Source organism: Bufo bufo, chromosome 3 (assembly GCF_905171765.1).
Source record: "Bufo bufo chromosome 3, aBufBuf1.1, whole genome shotgun sequence".
Classification (NCBI taxonomy): Eukaryota; Metazoa; Chordata; class Amphibia; order Anura; family Bufonidae; genus Bufo; species Bufo bufo.
Genome location: NC_053391.1, coordinates 34,063,196 through 34,080,230, shown reverse-complemented (window position 1 = coordinate 34,080,230; position 17,035 = coordinate 34,063,196). Strand labels below are relative to the sequence as shown.

General features: G+C 43.5%; 1 long non-coding RNA gene across 1 annotated transcript; it reads right to left on the bottom strand.

Annotated features, from left to right (window-relative positions):
• Positions 1–12,248: 12,248 nt before the first annotated feature.
• LOC120993475 lies at positions 12,249–14,148 on the bottom strand. The gene is made up of 3 exons (XR_005777275.1): positions 14,137–14,148; positions 12,534–12,536; positions 12,249–12,405 (listed from the first exon to the last, which is right to left on the bottom strand). It is a non-coding gene; the product is annotated as an uncharacterized LOC120993475 (long non-coding RNA).
• Positions 14,149–17,035: the final 2,887 nt, after the last annotated feature.

Sequence of the window (17,035 nt, the reverse complement as noted above, 5' to 3'; positions counted from 1 at the left end):
AAGGGTGTATCTCACACGGCCCGAACCAGACAAGGCCTCAATTAAAGATTTATTGGCCCAAAATGGCTGTATTTCAAATGGCTGTATTTCAAATGCCTGAATCAAACCCCTGTATGTAGAGGGTGTATCTCACACGGCCTGAACCAGTGTAGGCCTGAAATAAAGATTTCTGTGCCCAAAATGGCTGTATTTCAAATGCCTAAATCAAACCCCTGTATGTAGAGGGTGTATCTCACACGGCCTGAACCAGTGTAGGCCTGAATTAAATATTTCTTTGCCCAAAATGGCTGTATTTCAAAAGCCTGAATCAAACCCCTGTATGTAGAGGGTGTATGTCACACAGCCTGAACCAGTGTAGGCCTGAAATAAAGATTTCTTTGCCCAAAATGGCTGTATTTCAAATGCCTAAATCAAACCCCTGTATGTAGAGGGTGTATCTCACAAGGCCTGAACCAGTATAGACCTGAATTAAATATTTATTTGCCCAAAATGGCTGTATTTCAAATGGTTGTATTCAGTGGCGACTCTAGGAACAATATATAGGGGGGGGGGGGGCACAAAGATACAAAATAAAGATATAAATGGGGGGGGGGGCAAAAACAAAATAAGTATATATAAATAAGATTACAAAATACGAGAGAATTGCGGTATGCAGGGATACATTTATAATAAACCAATTTACTTACAAAATAAGCTATTCAGTCGTCTGCTGTGCCGTCCTCTGCTCGCTTCCGCGGATTCTTTCCCCTTCTTTCTGACTCTCGTCAGTGCGCAGGCGCATTGTTATGGTGGATCTGTGGAAGACACACTGTTATGGGGGCATCTGTGGATGACACTGTTATTATGCCTCTCATTAGCCCCATATCAGCCCTTATGCCTCATTAGCCCCGTTATAAGCCCTTATGCCTCTTTAGCCCCCATTATTACTCTTATTAGCCCCATTATGCCTCTTATCACCCCCATATCAGCCCCCATGCCTCTCATTAGCCCCCATATCAGCCCTTATGCCTCATTAGCCCCCATTATAAGCCCTTATGCCTCATTAGCCCCCATTATAAGCCCTTATGCCTCATTAGCCCCCATTATTCCTCTTATTAGCCCCCATTATGCCTCTTATCACCCCCATATCAGCCCCCATGCCTCTCATTAGCCCCCATATCAGCCCTGATGCCTCATTAGCCCCCATTATAAGCCATTATGCCTCATTAGCCCACATTATGCCTCTTATTAGCCCCCATATGCCTCATTAGCCCCCATATGCCTAATTAGCCCCCATATGCCTCATTAGCCCCCATTATGTCTCTAATTCGCCCCCATTATGCCTCTTATTAGTGCCCATATGCCTCATTAGCCCCATATGCCTCATTAGCCCCCATTATGCCTCTAATAGTCTAATTAGCCCCCATTGTGTCTCTAATTAGCCCCCATGATGCCTCTCATTAGCCCCCATTATGCATCTCATTAGCCCCCATATGCCTCATTAGCCCCCATATGCCTCTTGCTTCCATATGCGTCATTAGCCCCCATATGCCTCATATAGTCTAATTAGCCCCCATTATGTCTCTAATTAGCCCCTATTATGCCCCCAGCAGCCTCATTTTTTATAAAATAAAAAAACACTTACCTCTCCTGCTCCTGGACGCCGCCTGCAATTTTCTTTCTCCTCAGTCGACTGTGCTCTGAACTGGCGCGCACAGCGTGAGGTCACAGAGCGCCCTCAAGCTGTGCGCAGCCCTGCACAGCCGACAGCCGAGGACCAGGAAGTGGTAAGTACAGAGCGTTCACCACTTCCTGGTCCTTCGGTACTAATGAGCTCTTCCATAATAGAAGCGCTCATTAGGGAATCAGCGGGGGGGCATCCGGGGGGCAAAGAATAACATAGGGGGGGCAATTGCCCCCCTCGCCCCCCTGTAGCGACGCCACTAGCTGTATTTCAAATGCCTGAATCAAACCCCTGTATGTCGAGGGTGTATCTCACAGGGCCTGAACCAGTGTAGGCCTGAATTCAATATTGGTGCACCAAATGGCGGTATTTCAAATCTCTGAATCTAACCCAAATGTATTAAGGGTGTATCTCATAATGACATCTGCATCAAAGGATGCCAACAAATTTTTTTTTTTGCCCAAACGAGTGTTTGTTTAATAACTGAATTTGACAGCAGTATATAAGCCTGTAATTTCACACGTGCTGATGCTGCAAGGCCTGAAAATAGTGTTTTTGGGCAAAAAAAAGTGTGTTTTTAAAACCCCAGAAATTGATGGGTGTATTTCTAGCTTAAATTGCACACTGACTAATCCAGATGTTGTAGATTGCCAAAAAATTGTTTTTTTTGGTAACAGAATATGAAAGCTGTATATATTAAACTTGAATTTAACACTTGCAGATCAGGAAAATAGTGTTTTTTGACGAAAAAAAAGTGTGTTTTTCAAGCCCCAGAAAATGGGTGTATTTCTACCTTATTCCTGCGGGCCCTGGACGCTGGCTCCTCTACTTTCAGTTGCGAAGCTTTATTAAATCCCTGATGCCTGGATTGCGGTCATGTCCCCCCTTAACTGAATTTGAGAAAATGTGCACAGCTAGGTCAGCTCCTGATCATGCTATATCTCTGCTATATGCCATGTTGAACTCTGGGGAGAAAGAGGATTCTTCCACAGGCACTCAAGGAACTAAACTCAAAGTCATGTCTGATTGGTAATCGGAACTGGGATCTACCTTCTCTGCAGACCAATGGTCTAGATCACTTCTGTTCACTCATAAATTAACTGTGTCTTGTAATCTACAAGAACTCAACTATAAAATCCTTAGCAGATGGTATAGGACCCCAGTGCGATTACACCAATTTTATTCTCAGGTTCCTGATACATGCTGGAGGTGTCTTAATGCAAGAGGCTCCATGACACATATATGGTGGGACTGTCCAGGTGTGGCCCCCCTGTGGCGGGAGATCTTTGACTTATATAATTTCTTATACAAAGCTACTATTACACCCTCACCTGCGATAGCTCTTCTATCCATGTTCTCAGGGAGGATTTCGCAGATCAAGAAGGGTGCTCTTCGCTTGTTTATCTTAGCTATGAGACAGATAATTCCCCGCCAATGGAGGTCTACGGAGAGTCTTTTGAGAGTGACCTGGTCTAGCGCTCTAGATTCACTAGTTCATATGGAAGAGTTAGGCGCTGTGGATTCAGGATTTGCTTCGGCCTTCTGGGGGTTTTGGGACCCATGGAATCAGTTTCGCACCTCCACATCTTTTCATGATTGGTTGACAACAGGTATTATCCCGGGTAATAGCTCCTAAATACTACACTAAGCAGAATCTTCTATCCTATACACTTCCTTCCCCCCTTCCTTCCTTCTGTTTATGTCTTATCTTGGTCTGTCATGTCTTGTGATGTCTTTCCTTGTCCTATGTGGTTGCTGGTCTGGAATTTAGAGAATATATACCATGGGTGCTCTTGGATTCATTTCCAGAAGTCCCCACGGGCTTGTTACTTGAAAATAATGTTCTGTAATGCTAATCATAGAATGTACTGCTACCTCAGACTTATTTGTATGACCAGTTTTCGACCTTTGTAATTTTCATGTTTATGTATACATATTGGATATATTTATACATTACTCATTTATACGCTTTAATAAAATAATGATTGAAAAAAATTTTTTTAAAAAATTGCACACTGACTAATCCAGATGTTGTATATTGCAAAAAAAGTGTTTTTTTGGTAACAGAATATGAAAGCTGTATATATTAAACTTGAATTTAACACTTGCAGATCAGGAAAATACTGTTTTTTTGGCAAAAAAAGTGTGTTTTTAAAACCCCAGAAAATGATGGGTGTATTTCTACCTTAAATTGCACACTGACTAATCCAGATGTTGTAGATTGCCCAAAAAAATGTGATTTGCAATGTCCCAAAAGCTCAGATGCAGTGCTGGTGCACTTAGCTTGCATAAAATGGAAATGGTCAATGAGCTCAGGGCAGGGTAAAACGATAGTGCCCTGCACCCACACAACCATTTCGCTGAGTTAGATTCTCTCCTATTCTCTCCCTGAAATCAAAAGTCCAGCAGCATCCTCTCCCTACACTTGTAACAGCAGAGTGACGTGCAGCGCTATATAGAGGCTGGGTCACATGCTGCTCTGGCCAATCACAGCCATGCCATTAGTAGGCATGGCTGTGATGGCTTCTAAGGTCAGATAGTTAACCGCTTGTTGATTGGCTTTCAAAAAGTGCCAAGAAAGCGCCGAACACCGAATCCGAACCCAAACTTTTACTGAAATGTTCGGGTTCGGGTCCGGGGTCCAAAAATCCTAAAGTTTGGTACGAACCCGAACTTTACAGTTCGGGTTCGCTCAATCCTACACACAGGTGGACTCTATGTACTAATTATTAAAAAAATTGACAACTATGTATCATTTTCTTTTCACTGCACACATACTTGCTACTTTGTGTTGGTCTATCACATAAAACCCCAATAAAATACATTTAAGTTTATGGGTGTAACATGAAAAAAAAATTATTTTGTCACCCTCCCTTGCGCTTTATACAAACCACATTGATAAGTATACATTTATGTTTGAAGACACACTTACTTGAAGATAACCACGGTTTTGAGTTTGCTTGTATATATGGTTTCCCATACTGATGAGGATTCAGCTGAGGTGAGTGCTGTGGCATTGGAGAGACATATGATGGGGTTATGGTAGGTAGTTGATGTTGAGTTTGGTTTTTGTAGATGCTGTTGTCTTCTGGTAGGTACCCATTATTGACACGAAAGGGCGGCTCATTCTGTAAGAAACAGAGAAGAATTTATGTTCCCTGTTATAAAGAGCAGAGATTACAGTTGCACCCACAACGTAGAGGCTGATGGGGCAAAATAAGGATTCCTAAGAAGGCTGACATCCACTATCAAAGACTGCAGTGATCAGATCTGAAGTTGTGGATCTCACTAGAAGCTGTACAAGGATCGGGGACCCTACTGTTTGAAATGATCCCTCAAAATAAATCAAGCAATCCTTCTTGAAAGGATAGAGAGCAATCTGGCCTCACAGGATTTAAAGGGGTTTTTGGGTTTTGCAGGATTGAAGTGGAGCCCCTCACAGATTAGTAGCATGAAAGCCAAGCTATGGAATTCCATCAAGCGCCATGCCCACTTGGTTTATTTAGGCAAAATGGCTCATCTGCTACTACAGTGCCACTCGAATGAATGGGACTGGTATCTCTGGTGCTGTGCCGTTGTAAACAATTAAGGGGTGGTACTCAAAGGATTGCCTTGTCCCCTTCATGTTAGTCATCGGAAAGGATTCTGAAGGTTGGACCCTTCTCTTCAAACCCTGACAGCTCATCCTACGAATAGATCATCAATGATTATAGAGGTCGTCCAGCCCCTGTACATTTTTAACCAAAAGGCTACAATTTAATTAATCCAATTATCCAAGTCCCAATGTATCACAGCTATATGGGAGTGCTGAAGATAGCCAAGCCGTGCCCTTAGCTGTTTTTAGAAGTCCCATAGAAATGAATAGGAAGCGCGCGCATTGCCCAAGAGCAGCCACTGCTCCATTCACTTCTGTGGCCATCGCCACACTTGAATGGAGGGAGGCTGCTCGTACGTGGTCCACTCTCCTTCACTCTGTGGGCTCAGTTCTAGAGATAGGTGCCGGTCCTAGAGATTGGACCCGCACTTTTCAGACATTGGCGGCATATCCTAGAAATATGTCCAGCAAGGTTTCATGAGACTAGAAACATATGTCATCTTTTCTTATATTTTTTATACTATATGTCTTTCTATGACTATTTGAAACATTTTAAAGGTGTCTTCTGGGACGATAATATTAATGGCCTATTTGATCGGTGGTGGTTAGACTCTTGACTCCATGGGTAGATCAGCTGAATAAAAAAACTGTACTACCAGTCTGAACCATATGAAGCATCACGTCCCCTTAATTGTTTCCTTAGCCACAGTGCCATATATACTATTGTGGCTGTGACTGGTACTGCAGCTAAATATCATTTACATTTTCCACTCCCTTGAATGGGGCTGAGCTGCTGTCATCGACAGTACCAGTCCCTTACATTCTGCTGATCAGCGGGGGTGTCAGGGGTCGATCGGATTTGACATTTTTTGTTAAGGTGTTTTGTCTTTTTCATTGCAGTCCTCAGATAATTTTTAGACTTGAATTTACACCGGGCCTTCCAGCCTCTTTTGGGTTTGATACTGATATATGACCTCACATCTGGCCTTCATACCAGCAGTCAGTTTATAAGGACAAATCCTGCAATTTGGGTATCAGTTCGACTATTTTTTAAGATCTCTGCTTGCAGTCATTAAATGAAAAAGGTTCATGTTTACTTGGACAATCTCCACTGGATAAGTGAGATGACTAGGACAGATTCTCCTCCTAACTTTTTACAAATTACAAAGTTGTACACCAGTGATTAATATTTGGGGAACTTTTATGCAACAGTTCAGTTCTCTGCAGCAGCCCCACAGGGTAAATTAAGTACTCCAAAACATGAAGCATATGTCCAGCATCCAGAGAGAAAAAAATGTCCTTTACTGAAACTTCTTTAAAATTCGATAAAAAAACACACCACCCTCATCACATTCAGGTAGTAACCAACGCGCTTCTGATACATATCGCATCCTTAGTCATGGTGTTGTAGGCTGTGAGACGCCCAAGCGTTCAAATACATTCCAAATGCACATCATTGGGTTTCACGTCATCGCATGGGATATGCAAAATGCTGACGTAAATTGATATGTGTTAATGATACCCTACAGAGAAAACTGTAGAAATGAGCGAAATTTACAAAAAAATTTATTTGGTTGCTTCACCAAATTTCACAAAGAAATTTCTTTGTAAGTAATGGGTGCAATGATGGGGAACTTCGATCGCGCCGCCCCACGTCATTGAACAACTCAGATACTATGTTCATCGAAAATGAGGGCTTTCAGGGGTTAATCAGTTAAAAAAAAATACTTATCTTATTCATTTGAGCGCGAAGAGGCTATCTTGATTGAAAATCCCACGTAAAATCTCACACGGTTGCTTGATGACGTCATCGTGCTGGCTGGATTGGTGACGTCATATGTCACTGTGCACGAGATTTCGCATGGAATCTTCAATCAAGATGGCCGCGGCGGCCTCTTTACGCTCAGATGGATGAGGTGAGCCGGATGCTTTCTCAATAGAGGATATTTTTTGTCTCTGGATGCTGGACATATACTTCATGTTTTGGAGTACAGTTACGCCTAGGCTAAGAATTGAGAATATCAAAGGCCAAGTTGCATCAAGTTCTCCGGTGAGCCGGATCCTTTCTTTGTTGTCTTATATGAAGTACTCCACGGTGTCCACTGAAATAAATGGACTGCTGGGTCGTCCAGAACAAGAGATTTAAGAGAAATTAAGGAGCTTGTCCAATTAAAACTGATTGTTTTCTTAACTAGACATACCCTTTAAAAACTGTTTTGTTTTTTACAGTTTTGGTGGAAAACTCTATCTCTCTGTAAAATAAAAAGGATGACATACCGGATACATGTCTGCAATTATCCAACGAGGAGGAGCAGTTACAGCATACGTCTTCACTTCCAGAGCCCTGAAATGCAAAGTTCATTCTTATTAGATGTCATTCCAGGTTGGAGCTACTGAAATTGCAGTGGCCCCAACAGGCCCTGGAGCCTGAGGGGGCCCGAACGGCCCTTAGCTACATTCGAAGAAACCAGTATTATAAATGGCACAGGGTAAGAGGGAGCCTGTTACATATTTTGGATTGGGAAGCAAGACCTTCAAGAAATTATCACCTGACACTTTATAACAAATCCTGTTAGAATATTCGTAATATTCTAAAAAACTAATATATAGCAATATAGCGAATATTATGTAATAATTATGTAGTAAGTCAGTGATAATATCTGACACTGGAAAAGCTGGGTAATAACTCAGTGTAGATCGAGAGTTATTACCCAGCTTTCCCAGTGTCAGATATCATCCTAGTGTAGATCGCAAATATTCTAATCGCGATTTTTCCATGCAAAAGGCTACACTAATAAGCTTGTCATAAGAATCAGTCAAATATTCTTGTCAGAAGACTATGAAACCAATAGAGGGCGCTATTGAGTTATGAACAGCACCCTCTATTGGTTTCTTAGTCTTCTGACAAGAATATTTGTCTCATCATAAGACTGTGAAATAGAGGGCACTATTCATAACTCAATAGCGCCCTCTATTGGTTTTCATAGTCTTATGACAGCTGAAAAACAAGGCAGATTCTGCTCATTTGCATGTCTTTCCCCAATGCCCATGTTTATGCAAATGAGTTTTTAAATGACAAAACTGTATAGAAAGGTTATTGAATATTATGTTAGGAGAATTGGCAAACTTTTTGTCGCCCTGATGATATTGATCTAGGTGTGCAGGTCCATCCAAGCCATCCAACAGATGCAAAATAACTTTGAAGTTTACTGGTTCTCAGTCAGATGAGAGCTGGTTTGGAATATCTCATGGTGCACAAGGCTGCCATTGTAAGGTATGCTGACTAAGCCTGTTATCAGTTTCATGGATGGATGGATGGATGGATGGATGGATGGATGGCTTGCACATACCTGGCTTGCACATACCTGGCTTTTGGCATACAGCCTTTGTGTGTTTGTCTATTGTATGTTGAACATAATAGGAGTCTAAGATGAATCCAGCTATCCTCTTAATGCTATTTCCAAATTATTTTGATGGGGTTTGCATCAATATCTAACCTTTTTTTTGATGAACCAGATACTCTCTTCTTTTCCAAGCAGGGGGGTGCCTGGTTGTCTCCCATTGATTTCTATTATTATTATTTTTTTTTTGTGAAAAAATTCTTTATTGTTTTCCTGAGCCAAAAAGTGTGAATTCAATTACACATAGTTTAAAAATAGCAGATAATCATACATCAATCCACATAATTAACCCCTTTATATCCATCCACCCACCCCTTGATTCACTGCTGCAGGATCCAGTCATCTCCTATTGCTTCTCGTGATCAATACCACAAACAGCCAGGCTCTTTGGAGCGAAAGAAGGTATCAAAGACCTGCCCCTTCCGGGACTACTCTACACCCTGTACAGAATTATTAGGCAAATGAGTATTTTGACCACATCATCCTCTTTATGCATGTTGTCTTACTTCAAGCTGTATAGGCTCGAAAGCCTACTACCAATTAAGCATATTAGGTATGTGCATCTCTGTAATGAGAAGGGATGTGGTCTAATGACATCAACACCCTATATCAGGTGTGCATAATTATTAGGCAACTTCCTTTCCTTTGGCAAAATGGGTCAAAAGAAGGACTTGACAGGCTCAGAAAAGTCAAAAATAGTGAGATATCTTGCAGAGGGATGCAGCACTCATAAAATTGCAAAGCTTCTGAAGCGTGATCATCGAACAATCAAGCGTTTCATTCAAAATAGTCAACAGGGTCGCAAGAAGCGTGTGGAAAAACCAAGGCGCAAGATAACTGCCCATGAACTGAGAAAAGTCAAGCGTGCAGCTGCCAAGATGCCACTTGCCACCAGTTTGGCCATATTTCAGAGCTGCAACATCACTGGAGTGCCCAAAAGCACAAGGTGTGCAATACTCAGAGACATGGCCAAGGTAAGAAAGGCTGAAAGACGACCACCACTGAACAAGACACACAAGCTGAAACGTCAAGACTGGGCCAAGAAATATCTCAAGACTGATTTTTCTAAGGTTTTATGGACTGATGAAATGAGAGTGAGTCTTGATGGGCCAGATGGATGGGCCCGTGGCTGGATTGGTAAAGGGCAGAGAGCTCCAGTCCGACTCAGACGCCAGCAAGGTGGAGGTGGAGTACTGGTTTGGGCTGGTATCATCAAAGATGAGCTTGTGGGGCCTTTTCGGGTTGAGGATGGAGTCAAGCTCAACTCCCATTCCTACTGCCAGTTTCTGGAAGACACCTTCTTCAAGCAGTGGTACAGGAAGAAGTCTGCATCCTTCAAGAAAAACATGATTTTCATGCAGGACAATGCTCCATCACACGCGTCCAAGTACTCCACAGTGTGGCTGGCAAGAAAGGGTATAAAAGAAGAAAATCTAATGATATGGCCTCCTTGTTCACCTGATCTGAACCCCATTGAGAACCTGTGATCCATCATCAAATGTGAGATTTACAAGGAGGGAAAACAGTACACCTCTCTGAACAGTGTCTGGGAGGCTGTGGTTGCTGCTGCACGCAATGTTGATGGTGAACAGATCAAAACACTGACAGAATCCATGGATGGCAGGCTTTTGAGTGTCCTTGCAAAGAAAGGTGGCTATATTGGTCACTGATTTGTTTTTGTTTTGTTTTTGAATGTCAGAAATGTATATTTGTGAATGTTGAGATGTTATATTGGTTTCACTGGTAAAAATAAATAATTGAAATGGGTATATATTTGTTTTTTGTTAAGTTGCCTAATAATTATGCACAGTAATAGTCACCTGCACACACAGATATCCCCCTAAAATAGCTAAAACTAAAAACAAACTAAAAACTACTTCTAAAAATATTCAGCTTTGATATTAATGAGTTTTTTGGGTTTATTGAGAACATGGTTGTTGTTCAATAATAAAATTAATCCTCAAAAATACAACTTAGTAGTAACATAGTAACATAGTACATAAGGCCGAAAAAAGACATTTGTCCATCCAGTTCGGCCTGTCATCCTACAAGTTGATCCAGAGGAAGGCAAAAAAACCCTGTGACGTAGAAGCCAATTTTCCTCACTTTAGGGGAATAAAAAATTCCTTCCCGACTTCAATCAGGCAATCAGAATAACTCACTGGATCAACGACCCCTCTCTAGTAGCTATAGCCTGTAATATTATTACACTCCAGAAATACATCCAGGCCCCTCTTGAATTCCTTTATTGTAACTTGCCTAATAATTCTGCACTCCCTGTATTTTTCTTACCATTCTTCTATAAACATCAGTGGTATCTATCCGAGCCCTCCACTCGGAGTAAGTAGGGCTATTTTTTGTGCCCCAATATTTAATAATCAAGGCCTTTGCGGCCATGAAGCTCTCTAGGGAGATTTTAGTCTGATAGGGCGTTAAATCCACATGGGAGAAAAAGCCTAATATTACTTGCTTAAAACAGCGGTTCAGTTTAATCTTATATCTACTGTATAGTTCTTCATAGATTCTAGTCCAATATCCATTTATTTCTGGGCAATCCCATAACAGGTGAACTAGACCGGCATTTTCAGCCGAGCACTTCCAACACGTATCCCTTTTTTCTCTATATATTTTGGCGAGGAAGGCGGGGGAGTAATACAGGCGATGTACAATCCTAAACTGGATTAAACTGGATTAATCTGTATTTTTGGGATATTGATGCTTTTTTTATATTTCGATAAACTATATCCCAATCAACAGTACTTCCTACACCTAAATCAGCTTCCCATCCTCCCTCGAGTTGTGTGTCCCTAAATTTAAAACAGTAATCCAAGAAGGGGTTTGCCCTAGCGATCAAAGATTCTTTATCCTGAGTGTTCGTGTATGCGTGTCTAATTTGTGCATATCTATATCTATCTCTAAAGAAGTGACATTTGTGCCCTTTACTAATTCATCAAAGGGGATAATACTTCCATGTGACATTATATGAGTTAAACGGTTGATACCGTGTGAATTCCAATACTTATAGTCTTCAATTAACCTAAACTCTTTTAAATTGTATTTATGCCAAAGTGGGGTAAAAAGTGTGGGGCTGCTTACACCCAATATCTTTTTAGTTTTATTCCAGACCTTATCTAACGTGTCACTGATTAAACATAGTTTTTTTCTCTTCCCTGGATGCCCAGTCTCCAAAATATCTCCATATGGTCCCTGAAAATCCCTTGACAGTATATTCAACAGCGTCACGGACTGGTGGTCCCACCCCACCCACCATCTTATCTGAGCTGCAATATAGTATCCCTGCAGGAATGGGAGGGAAAGGCCACCATCCCTCTCAGAGAGACAGAGATATTTTTGCTTGATCCTAACCCTTCCCCTCCCCCAGATTAATTAATTTAGCAGTTTGTCTAGCAGCCCAAAAAACAAATCATCAATCCATATCGGACATGCTATCAAGGGGTATAGGGCAATAGGGAGGACCACCATCCTAACCAATGCTATCCTTTCTGCCTGTGACAGAGGCAGCTTCTGCCAAGTTCAGATTTTTTCCTTCACCTTATTGATCATGGGAGTTATATTCAGGAGGTTATATCTAGTCAGATCTGCACTAATACTAATACCCAGATAACGAATAGAATCGGTGAGGCCAAGTGGTCTAATAGCTGATACTCCATCAGGGGGAGCTCGAACTAGGGGGAGGAGTTCAGACTTATCCCAGTTCACTTTATAGCCTGATAAAGCCCCATATTCTTCCAAAATATTGATCAATAGTTGGACACCCTTCCATCCCTGCCTCAAAAAAACAAGGATGTCGACGGCATACAGGCTGATTTTATTTTCTTCTCCTTTCCCTCCAAAGCCTATGATCTCTTTAGACTGTCTGATTCTGCATGCAAGAGGCTCTAAGACCAGGGCAAATATCAAAGGTGAAAGGGGACATCCCTGCCTAGTGCCTCGCTGTAGGTGAAACTGTTCTGAGTCAATCCCATTTATTTTGACACTAGCCGTGGACCCAGAATAGAGCAGCTGTATCCATTTAATGAAATGTTCACCCAAGTTCATTCTGGTCAGGGTTTTCCATAGGAAGGGCCACTCCACCCTGTCAAAGGCCTTCTCGGCATCCAAGGACAGGATGGAGCGGTCCTCCCCGTCCCCGACATATATGTTAAGAAAAGCTCTACGGATATTAGATTGTATATTTCGTTAAGGGATAAACCCCGTCTGATCCGGGTGGATCAGACAGTGTATAACCCCCCTCAACCTATTAGCGAGCAGTTTGGCAAGTATTTTGTAGTCGGTATTGAGTAATGAAATTGGACGATATGATCCAACTTCGGTCTTATCTTTATCCTTTTTCAAGATTAAGGAGATGGAGGCCTCCCTCAAAGAGGGGGGGAGTGAGCCGTCCCTCCAAGACTCATTAATCATTTGAAGAAGAAGAGGCAATACCGTTTTACGATGAACTCTATATATTTCAAAAGGTAGGCCGTCTCGGCCCGGGGCCGTATTATTTTTTATACTATCTAACACTGCTTCCAACTCTTCAAGAGTTATTGGCAAATTCACTTTTGCACAGTCTTGGTCGGAGAGGCAAGGAAGTTCCACTTTGTCCAATAAGTGAGCTGGGGCTCCTCCCTCCACCCCGAGATCCGACTGGTATAGTTTAGTGAAGTATTCTATAAAGGCGGATTTAATATTAAGATAGTCATTAGTTAAGGCACCAGAAGGTAGCTTAATTTGTTTTATCGGGGTTTGGGTCTTTTGATTAGCGACTACAGATGCCAGCAATCTACCCGTTTTCCCTTTTTCAAAAAAGGCTCGCTGCCCTGCAGAAAAGGCCTCATGTTGCGCTTTTTGATATAAAAAAGTCTGATGTTCCCTCTTAGCCTCTATTAATAATAAACAAACCCTTTCCATGTTCTGTCTGGCCAACTCTGCCTCCAAAACCCCTACCCTCTCTGCCAGTTCTTTTTCCGTCTTGGCATATTACGCCCTTTTTCTTTTAATCTTCTTAGAATATACCCCTCTTATCATGGCCTTCAGGGAGTCCCACACAAAATGTATATGTGTGGATCCATAGTTTAGTGCCAGAAATTCAAAATTCTGTAATATCCTCACCGATACTTTCTTGGTCCCCAACCAGATGTATCCAGTGTGGATTTAACCTAAAGGGTTTTCTGCCCTTTTGCACGGAATCAACCATTGATAACAACATTGGAGAATGGTCGGATATACCATGTGGCTCATACTTCATTTTTTGTATCCGTTCCAAAAATCCTGGGGTCGCCAGGAATATATCTATCCTGGACATGACCCTGCAGGATCTGCTAAAACAGGAGAAGGCACTTTTATTTTCCATACAGAGACTGCCACACATCTATAAGGCCCAATTCCTGGCAGATCCTGCTTAGGGCCGTAGACTGATCGTCCACACTCCCCCCTCCACTAATCATGGATACCCTGTCCCTATTATCCATAACGGCGTTGAAGTCTCCCGAAACTAATATGGGACACGGGTCCCATTTCCCAATATATTCTGCAAGTTTCCTCAACACTTCAGAAGAAAAGGGGGGGGGGGGGGGATATATACAAACGCAAGCATGCACACCAGTCCCATCCATCGGCCGTATAGAAATATAAATCTGCCTTCTTTGTCGATCCATTGATCGTATGGGTCATAGTCCACATTTCCGAATAGTGGGAGTGGTATTAGTGCAGCGTCCAGGATTTTCGCATATAGTGCAATCTTTCGGGAGTTAAATGGGTCTCCACCACCCCACGATGGCAGGTAAATGTCTAAGGATGGCATCATAGACCACCCTCCGTTTGAGTTTGTCCGCCAATCCGCGGACATTCCATGTCAAAATGCGTGCCATTTACCCCAATTTGGAAGGTGGTCCATACCATCCGCTCCCCTCCTGACTCTATTTTGGATCCCGCAGCAGTGAAGCAGCCCTTCCCACCCCAACCCCCCCTCCCATGGTGCACGGGACAGTTAAGACCCATGCTCCTCTTCATGTGCCGTGCGGGGTGATCGCAGTGCCCTCTTACTGCACGCTACACACCCGCCGCACACCACCACAGAGACCCACCATCAATCTGTCCAGGTCACCAGATGGGATATCGGTATCGGGCGAAGGTGGAGCAGAGGATAGCACTCCAGTCGGTCCTGCCGCTTCAGTCAATCTTGCGGTCCGGCATTTCACACCGCGCCGCACCGCAAACAAATCAGCTGGAACAAGGGAGCGAGGAGAGGAGAGACGGGCGGCCCGAGGCAGGAGGGGGGGGGGGGGCGGAGCTGGTAAGCCATTGGTAAGCCATTGATTTCTATTATACTTGGGTGTTCAGCCGAGCACACGAATATAGCAATGCATTTGGGCCAAACACCCGAATACTTTGGTGCTCGCTCATCACTAGTGCTGGCTTCTTTAATATCTTAATCATGTCTCAAGACCTATTTAAATGGGCGAACATTGACTTATAGGATATCTGCCTTACATCTGTAGGCATTAGAGGTAGAGTTTAAGAGCTTTGGATCCCTTTTTCCCAGAATTCCAGAGGAGCACGTATGGCTTATAAGTCTACTTACGCATTTTAAGGCTCTCTCTCCCCAAGGAAAGATAGGACCCCCCCAAATCCCATATCCACTTTATATCTGTACATACACAGATACAGGCTGCTGATGGACTCATGCAGTTTTACTACCCTATTCCATATAAAACACACGAGACTGACAGTTTAGGGCTAACAGGGACAGTGTAAGGATTGTGAAGATAGATTTTGTTAGGTAGATTGAATTACTTGATAGAAATACAGATTTTGACACTAGGAATAGGATAGGGCGAGTTAGTTTATTCTAAAATACAGAACTGGAGCTGTACACATATATAGATACTCTGCTGCACTGTACATCAGTTTCTGAAGAAACAGTACTCAATTTTTATGTGCAGGAACCAGCTAGGATCCCAATTAACCTTTTAAGGACATAGGGCGCACAGGTACGCCCTTGTGCCCTGGTACTTAAGGACACAGGGCGTACATGTACGCCCTGTGTATTTTCAATCACAGCAGGCACTTGTGGCAAATGCGCCGGGGGGTCCGGTGACCCCCCCATGTATGCGATCGCAGAAAACCGCAGGTCAATTCAGACCTGCGGTTTTCTGCGTTTCCGGGTTGTTCGGGTCTCTGAAGACCTGATAACCCGGAACAGGATGGTGATGGTGGTGTGATTTCACCCCACCAATCACCATCCAGCGATCCTGAGTGGTGATGGTGACATCACCACTCAGGATCGCTTTCTGATTGGTCTGTAGGCGGTCCGGCGGCAGATTCAAAAGAGGCAGGCGCTCCTCTCCTCCTCCTTTTGTGTTCCGGAGCCGGAGGAGAGAGGAGCTGCCTGCACGTGTGTCTGCCATCGCTGCCAGCACCCCACAGGACCTGATCTCTGCCCCCAGGACCCGATCTGTGCCCCAGCACCCCCCATCAGGTACATAGGGACAGCACAGGGAAAGTTTGGTTTAGGCAGGGAAAGAAAAGGGAAAGTTAGTTTCTGAACTTTTCTAAACTTTGATTGCATCACCCTAAGTTAGGGTGTCTGGGGTCCACAGCTGTGTGACCCTAGACCCCCCAGGGGTGCTGCCACTTGCCCCCCCCCCACCCCCTGCCCCCCCCCACCTTTTTTGGGGTGCATTTTTTTATTTATTTTTTGTGTACGCTGACTGTGGTCGGCACTTAGTGTCCGGCCACTGTTAGCGCATCGCACACCCCACCGCTGATCAACTTCGGACGGTTGATCAGCGGTTTTGAATTTTTTTTCCCACATTTTTTGCCCTTTTTTTAGTTAGTTTATATTTTTTTTTTCTGTTAGTTTTAGGGTGAGTTCGTGAACACCCGTGCCCCCACACACACGCACACAAAATAAAGAGTTACACACACGCACATATACACGCAGACACACACTCCCCTATGGCACGCCGGACGTTCTCGGCCGAGGAGGCATACGCCCAGCTTGCCTCCGACTCCGAGAGTCCCAGTGAGGATGAGGATGACCCCACATTCCTGTTGTCATCCGCATCCTCCTCATCATCTAGCGATGATGATGAGCCCCCAAGGCGGCGTAGACGCCGCCAGGCGGAGCAAGGGGACCGCCATGTTAGGGACCCTGTGGCCCACACTAGTACGAGCAGCTCTGGGGCTCGTACTGGTTTCCCGGCCCACCAGTTAAATCCACCGGACCCCCTGCTGGTGAACTTGTCTGGTGTAGCCCAGAGCGATACGAGCCCGTGATTCCTGATTTTGTAGGCCAATCAGGAATCCAGATTTCCACAGTGGGCTACACTGAATATGACTTTTTTTGTCATTTTTTCAGTGACCCACTGG